This window comes from Pteropus alecto, unplaced genomic scaffold (genome assembly GCF_000325575.1).
Source record: "Pteropus alecto unplaced genomic scaffold, ASM32557v1 scaffold25, whole genome shotgun sequence".
NCBI lineage: Eukaryota > Metazoa > Chordata > Mammalia > Chiroptera > Pteropodidae > Pteropus > Pteropus alecto.
The window spans coordinates 17,110,187-17,118,921 of NW_006441955.1; positions in this window are offsets into that span (position 1 = coordinate 17,110,187).

Genomic DNA, 8,735 nt, shown 5'->3' on the forward strand with positions numbered 1-8,735 from the left:
GCAGAATAGGAGATTCGGGGAAAGTACATACCTTCAGCTTTGCTGAAGATGGCCAGAGTGGTTGTGCGAATTTATACTCCACCAGCAATATACAAGAGTATCCACTGCTCCACAGCCTTACCAACACTTGGCATCAACTGGCTTTTTAATTTTTCCAATTTGGTCAGTGTGTAGTGGTATCTCATTGTAGTTTTAATTAGTATTTCCTCAATTGTTGTTGATGCTGAACATCTTTTCCTGTGATTATTGCCATCTCTGTATCTTCTTTGATGAATATCTGTTCATGTCTTTTGACCATTTTCTAACTGGATTTTTTTAAATGTTGAGTTTTGACAATTCTTTATATATTCTTGATAGAAAACTTTTGTCCCATAGGTGATTTCAATATTTTCTTCTGGTCTGTATATTTGTCTCTCTATCCTTTTAATATAGTTCTTCACAAAACAACAATTTTTAACTTCGATTTTCATGGTGATAAAAGTGAATTTGTTCCTTTTATAGATCATATATTCAGTGTCAAGTCTAAGAACTTTTCATCTAGTACTAGGTTCCAAAGATTTTATCTTATGTTTCTTTTAAAGTTTTATAGTTTTTCATTTTCTATTCAAGCCCATGATTCATTTTGCATTAATTTTTGTATAAGGTGGAGGGTTTAGGTTGAAGTTTGTTATTTGTTTGTTTGTTTGTTTTGTCTATAGATGCTTATAGTAGTCAGCTTGGGCTACCATAACAAAACATCACAGAATGGTGGCTTAAACAACAATGACTTATTTTCTCATGGTTCTGGTGGCTAGAACAGGGTTGGGTTCTTGGTTAAGTCCCCCTTCTTGGCTCACAGACATCCCCGATCTTGCTGTCTCACATGGAAGAGAGAGAGAGAGAGAGAAAAAGTCTCTTACTTCCTCTTATAAATTCACTAATCTTATCCAATTAGGACCCTTAGCACCCTCATTTAACCTTATGATTTCATTTAACCTTAAGTACATCCTAAAAGCCCTATCTCCAAATACAGTCACACCGGAGTTAAGGTTTCACCATGTGAATTTTGAGATGACACAATTCAGTCCACAGGAGCATTAAGTAGCCTAACGTTTTTGAGGTTTATCCCCATCATAGCATGTTTATTCAGTTTCATTGCTGAGTATTGTTTTATTGTATGTAGGTGCCACAATTTGATTACCCATTCACCGATTGACAGTTTGCTTATTTGTTCACCATTTGATGGTTATTAGAATTGTTTCCTCATTCTGGCTATTATGAATAAATCTGCTACAAACAGTGTTTCATTTCTCTTGACTATATACCTGGGAGCAGAATTGCTGGCCATATGGTAAATTTATGTTAAATAGTCAAACTGTTTTCCAGAGTGGCTATACCATTTTAAATTCCCACCAGTAATGTATGCCAGTTTCTCTATATTCTCACACCTTTGACAAAAATCAGTTGGGCATACGCGTGTGGGTTTATTTCTGATCTTTCTGTCCCCTTAATCTGTGTGCCTATCTCTCTGCCAATACAATATCGTCTTGTTTATTGTACCTATATATTCAGCCTTAACATTAGAATTCTATATCGTTTATTTATACATTATTCTTCTTTTAAAAAATTATTTTGGCCATTGTAGTACAGTTCCCTTTTCATATAAATTTTAGAATAAGCTTGTCTATGTTTACCAAGTGATGCTGGGGTTTTTATAGAACTTGCCTTAAATCTATAGATCAATTATGGACCAACTAAATTCATGCATAAGCTTAGAGAGAAAACTTAAAGCCATAAAGAAGCAGTACAAGAGGGGCATGTGACCTAGGATAGGTTAATGTGCATTTATCAGTAGGAATTCTTCTTTCAGCTAAATGAAACTGAAGCTGACTCTGTCCATGCCCTTGCTTCTAGAACCTACTGTGGGTTCCTGTAAGAGCCTTCCAGAGTCACAGACAAACCAATCTCAAGGCTTGAATTTGAGTCTTCCTTGTTTCTTCTCTGTGTAGCCATGTGGCATGGAACTGTAAACTTTGGGACAAATTTCCAGCCACTGTTAACTTTAGGCAGCCAAATTTCATGAAAATAATATACTTAGAGAGCCAGCCAGGGCAAATAGACCCTCTTTATTATTAGCTTTGATTTAGACCTAATCCGTCTGTGGGACTCTTGGTCCCAATAAGCAGAGTTGGAAAAATGTTAAGGACTCTCTTTGCCCCTTTAGCTTTACGTCTAGACTAGGAAATGCCTCAGCAGACAGATTTAGCCTTGTTTTCCCTGAGCCCCTTTATCGGTACCCTTGTGGTGTCTGCTTGAACTTCCCAGGGCACATGTACCCCTTTCTTAAACTCACAGGGGAAGAGACATTTCCAAAACCAAGTACAGAAGGCAAAAAGTGAAAAGCCAAGAAACACCATGGCATTTGAATTCTAGGGTTGTAGGTTTTTTAAAAAATCATTTTCCTTGTCATACTAGAAGCCCAGCCCCAGCCCTGTAGCTCTATTTCCCATGGCGTTGATCCAAATCAGTGCTTCAGTGTTCTGTTGAGGTGGAGTTGGGGCAATGGAGTGGGTAGCCTTGGTCTCTCCCTAGAGGCTGCCTTTTCCCAAGCTCTTCCTAGCTGCGCTACTAAATCTGTTTGCCTGTATTGCTGGGGAAATTGAGTTTCATAAATCATCATGCAGTTCACATGGACGCTAACATCAGATAAACTGCCTGACAGCCTAGCTCTAACAAATCATTGCTTGTTGCTATGCTGCTCCTTCGATTCTTGAGAGAAAGATTCCACAGTGCAATAACAACCAGTTATGTGTCCCAGGGGCAGCCAGAGCCACAGCTTTCACCTTTCAGTGCCTTTGCTCATGTTGCTGCCTTCTTTTTAGAAAAATCTCTCTGTCTAACACCAAACCCAGCTCAGCTGCCTTCTGTGAAGCCTTCCCCACCCCCACCACTGCTCTCCCAGCAAAAGCCTTATAAACCATTCCCTTCCCGTTGCCCTTATGGCCATTTTCTATTATTATACTTCTAGCATGGTTGGTTTTGTTCTTTATTGAACAGTAAACTGCAGGCAGAGGAAGCCAGGGAGTATTTCTGAGCAGTGCAAAAATCCTGATTTGTACTTCAGTCAGATGACTCTGGTGGTAATGGAGCATGGAATGGTTTGGAGAAAAGCTCAAGGCTGAGTCACCTATGAAGTGGTTCTCACAATGTGAGGGATGATGGGGTTGGATCCAGCATAGAGGTAGTCAAAACAGAGAATATTGACTTTGTTTCCAACGTGTTGCTATGTTTTACCTGAAAAATGTGATTTAGGTCTGTTAATTGGCAAAACAGAGAAAGGATTGTCGTAAGTGGATTAAATGAGACTCGGCATGCACAGCACCTCACCTGAAGCCTGGTATATAGTAAGCACTCAGTAACTAACTGCTTGTTGCTTCCCTTCCTCCTGCCTGCAGCAGCCATAGTTCTGGGCTCTAATCATTCTCCGGGAGAGGAGGGGGAGAAAAATGATGTGGGAGCAAACCAGGGCAGAGGACTCATCAGTTACAGGTGAAAAAGATTGACCTAAACTGAGGCAGATGGATGAATGGCCTCTTGCAGCCCAGTGGTATAATATATCTATTCATTCAAGATTTGAATTTTAACGTGGACAACAAGAGGCCACGTTTCTACACTAAAGAAGGTTGTTAAAATTCACGGAGCAGAGAAGCTCTCTAAGAAACAAGATTCATGATGGTCTTTTCACAAGGAAGTAGAAGATTTATTACAAGCAAAGGTTCTAATGTATGTTGTACCCACTGCCCTCCCTCCTTAGGACAGGGAGGAGAGACACCAAGGGCATTCAGATGGGTGAGCATTTAATCACCTCCCTGTTTCTTTTGTTCATGTCTGCTTCGAGCCAGGAAAGGCCAGAATAAAGTCACCCTGACCATCAGCAACTAGTTTGTGGTCTCAGAATCTCTGCTTTTTTAATCTACAGTTTGGAGATAATCTTACTTTTCTTGTCTACTCCACAGGGCTTTTGTTAAGATTGAGGCAAGGGAAAGGGAGCTATGACCTGGTTTTATATAACCCATCCATTTGCCACGGAGAATTCTTTTTTAAAAAAACTAACCTGAACCTGTTGCTTAAGTCTTGAGACAGCTTCCTACCGCCAGTACAGAAGTCCACAATCTTTAGCATGGCTTTCAGGGCTTGGCATGCACTGGCTCTACTCTGCCAGCTTCATCTTATATCATGTCATCCTTTACTCTCTGAACTCCAGCTTCATTGGCCTTGTTTTTAGTACACTTAAGATACCATACCTCTTTCCACCTTAGGCCTTCGAACATACTGTTCTCCTACCTGGAAGACTCTTGTTCCTCATCTTCACTTGGTTAACACTCATTCTTCTTTTAGGATTTAGCTTAAATTAACTTTAGTCATTCAAATCACAAATACTTACTGAGTGCCTACTATGTGCCAGGCAGAGTTTTAGATGCTGGGGGCAGTAGTGAATGGAAAGGCAGAGACCCTGGTCCCATGAATCTCATATTCTAACAGTGAGAGACAGAGTAAACAAGCAAACAATGAACGGACAAGATAATGTCTTATGGTAGTTATTGAGAAGGCAATAAAAGGGTAATGGGATAGGAATGCCAGGCTCTCTGGAGAGTGGTAGTTGCGTGAAAGAGGGCAGTATGCATTGATTGGATCACCTCTTAGTGTGACGTGAACGATAAAAAAAGACACTCCAAGAATAGAGGCAGCAGCAAGTATAAAGAACCTGAGGCAGAACTGAGCTTCGTAAACTCAAGGAAAAAAAGAAGGCCTAGGTTTCTAGTGCACAGAGACAGCAATAGAGAAGTATACCATAGGTCAGAGAGGTGGCTGGGGCAGATCATCTAGGACATTATAAGCCATGGGTAAGGGGCTCAGATTAAGTATAAATGGAATATTTTGATTTACATTTACATTTTTAAAAGATTACCTTGTATGCTATGTGCAGACTAGCTAGTAGAGATGACAAAGAGAAAACATGGGAGGAGAACTTTTGGAGACTCCTACAGAAGGCAGTGTGGACATGGTGGTGGTTCAGACGAGGGTAGTATTGGTGGAATTGAAGAGAACTGGGGTGTATTTTAGAATTAAGACCTGTAAACCTTGTTCACAGACTGGATGGTGGGGTGAAGAAAACAGAAGAGGCAATAGAGAAAATAAAGGAGAAATATTCCTGGGAAGAAATTTAGATTTCAGTGTCTGCTTTCCTAAATTACTTTCTTACAGAAGACTTCTCTAATTCCCCAGTCCTGGTTTGAGCTTTATATTGAATGCTCCTAGAGAAACCTACAGTTTTTCTTTGTAATACTCCTAACATTTATCATTTGTTGTCATTTGTTCAAAAAATTTCCCCTGTTAGACCTGAGGGGAGGAGCCTGCCTGTCTTGTTTAACCCTGTTTCTCCAATGCTTTGCACAGTGCCTGGCATATAAAGGTAATTTATAATGTAATGTAATAGAATGGTATTAACAAACTTAAAAGTAATTTTACTATACCAGATACTATTCTGAGTACTTTACATGCATTAATACATGTAAATGAATACTAGAATCATGCCCATTTGACAGATATGTAAAATGAGGCATAGAAAAAGTAAGTAAATTTGCTTATGGCCACACAGCTAGCAAACGCCAATAAATGAATAAAGTTTGTTTTTTTTTTTTACACAAACAATATATTATTTATGCTTCACACCACCCAGTGTGGTATGCATATGTTCTCATTTTCCAGATGAGGCAGGAAAGGCATAGACCTGTCAATATCAGGAAGAAGAGTCAACAGGATTTGAATCATCCAGAGGTTAATTGAGAAAGGCTATTATGGAGGTACTATAGCATGGTGGTTGAGAGCACTCACTTTGGGGCCAGGCTGGCTTCCTTTGAAATGCGCCCCTGCAACTTACTGTATATGAGAACTTGCCCAAATTTCTTAAAGCAACTGTGCCTCGATTTCTTCATCCGTAAATTGTGGCACCGTTAATAGTACCTATCCTCATTTGGACCAGATGTGGTAATATTTGTAGCACACTTAGAACAATGTAACTGTTGTAGGAAGAAACTATAGTTTGTCTACAGGAAATGCTAAGGAGAGAGGGTCCTTTGCTTCCTTAATCTTTTCCATAGGGCATTCATCCTGGATTGAGATGTTACAATCAAAGAATCATTGGGGTTAGAGTTGACAGTCACCTGATTCACCACCTCCTACTCATTAGTTAGATAAGCAAACTGTGGATGCTATAAAGATGAGTGGGATGAGGTATGATAAAATCTTGGGGAGTTTCTTGGAGAAACATGAGACCTTCTGAATGATAGAGGTTTAAAAAATATTAGAAATATAATATACTAAGCTAGAAAAATCAGTCATCTTTTGTTATTGAAAGAAAAACCTTCCCAATAATTTCTAAAACATTCTCTTGATTTTCTGTGATTTGAGGGCCAAAGAGAGCAGAGATTATTAGAGTGTTTACTTACTTTCTAATTTTATCCTCCTACCAATCAAAAAAGAAGCCTGGGTAGCTTTTTTTTTCTCTCTTATTCCTTCTTCCAGTATCTGGTGGAGGTGTTAATGAAAAGTGAATTGGTCAAATCCCAGCTGATCAGGAGGAAACAGACAGAGAATAAAAATTCAGGGTCATCAGGTCCCAAATAATCAGGATTGCCTGTGTTAAGCTGATTTAACAATAAGGTGTCTGAAAAGTCAGTTCTGCTGTTATTTTAAAGAACTTTCTCCAACTTGCTTTCCTTTCTGTCAGGCAATGAGCTCAGTGACATCAGCCTTTATTTCTACTCCCACAATATAAATGTTCATTCATCCAATCCCTGGTCCACTGTGCAAATCTGGCATCAAGAAAGAACTGTCCTGATCTGACATACAGTGCAAGTCAAATTACTTGAAATTCAGTTTGAAACTGTTGTCTGGAATCACTGACACAACTCAGGGCTCGATATGTATAAGCTGACGTGAAACCTGCAATCCGCCAGTGGAATTTTACCCAGGGCTGGAGATATGCAAATTGCTGCAATTTTTCCGGAAAGCAATTTAGAAATACAGATCAAAAACCTTAAAAATGCTCATATCCCTTAACCTAATAATTTCACTCTTAGGGACCGACCCTGAGGAAACATTGAGAGACAAGGGCTAAGGTTAATGTACAAGGTTGTTCCCTGCAGCACTATTTACAACTACAAAAACAAAACGGGAACCAAAGAAAATATCCAACAATTGTAAATTACATCATATTTCAATTAGCCAAATATGTCGTTGTTTAAAGAAACGTTTAGCAGCATGGGAAACATATGCCCAATATGAACATGGGAGACAGAGGGAGGACACAAGTTCCAAAACCACAAGCAATAAAATACAATTCTAATTTTGTGGGTCAATTTTATCTGTTCTTTATCTCTCAGTCTACCTAGAGGATTTATGCCTAGAAAAATAACAGGAAATAAATAAATATGTTAACAAGAATTTCCTTGGAGTATTGGTCTCATGGTGTTTTTCATCTTTACACTTTTCCATATTTTCCAAATTTCCTATAGTGAGCATGTGTTATTTTAAATGTAAAAGGAGTTATAAGTAATATCTGCTTCAGAAACAAGCAGATATTCTTTGAAATCAAAATCTTCCTAATTATACCATCTTCCTGCCTTCATTTTCCCTCTCCTTCAACTTCTCTAAACCATTCTTTTATTATATAATCCTTCGCTTTGAAAAAGTCTCTGGCTCCTGTGCGCATATGTGCGTATGCGCGTGTGCTGAGGATATAGAGATGAATGCAACAGATTGAGCCCCTCTCCTCATGGAACATGCATTCTGATGGGGTGGAGAGTAGGGTGAGGACACTATGCACAAATACATAAATATTACATAACTATAGGCAATGGTAAGTGTTATAAAAAAAATTACACAGGATGAGGGGACCAAGAGTAGCAGGGGAGATTTTTAGAGAACATGGCCAATTTCCTAAGCACGGGACAAAAAACATGATTGCCTGTGATTCTACCCCTGGAGTGCCTGCTATTCCTCCTCCAGAGGAGGAGAGAAAAAGCTCATATAATATTTATGTATCTGTTCATAGTCTTCTCTTTCTACATTTATCCTGGTGAAAAAATGTTAAATTTTTAGATTTTGTGATGAATTACGTGTGAGGAGAGAGGCAGTCATGGAGGATATTCCCCGGGTTTCTGATGTGGGCAGCTGAGTGGATGGCAGAGACATGGGTGGAAGAGCAGTTCAGGGTAGGAGATAACTCCACTTTGTATGTGCAAGTAGAGTTTTCCAGTAGACCATTGACAGACAGGCCAGAGAATAGGAGAGCATCTGGGCGGAAAATAGTGTGGCCTAGGGAAACAAGCTGAGGCATAGAGGGACAAATAGATTTGACTGTGACCACACAGCTTCTGTGTCTTTAACATTTTTCACCAGGATAAAAGTATGAAAATGTTATCACAGTACCCTGCACATAGTGGTCATGCAAATAAATTGGTTATTTTGTGCCTTTGTTTGTTTGTTTTTCTCTAACTTGCAAATAAAATGAATAGGCGGCCCCCCTGCAATTCAACCACGGTCGTGACATTCATTTGGGATAATACAATGTGTGGGCTTAAAGCGAAAGGGGTAATGCAATTTTCTTCAGGCTTGTGGCCAAGAAAATTAGTAAGATTGGAAAATATAAGGTAATCATTCTGCCACGGAAAAACATGAACAGTGTAGAATAC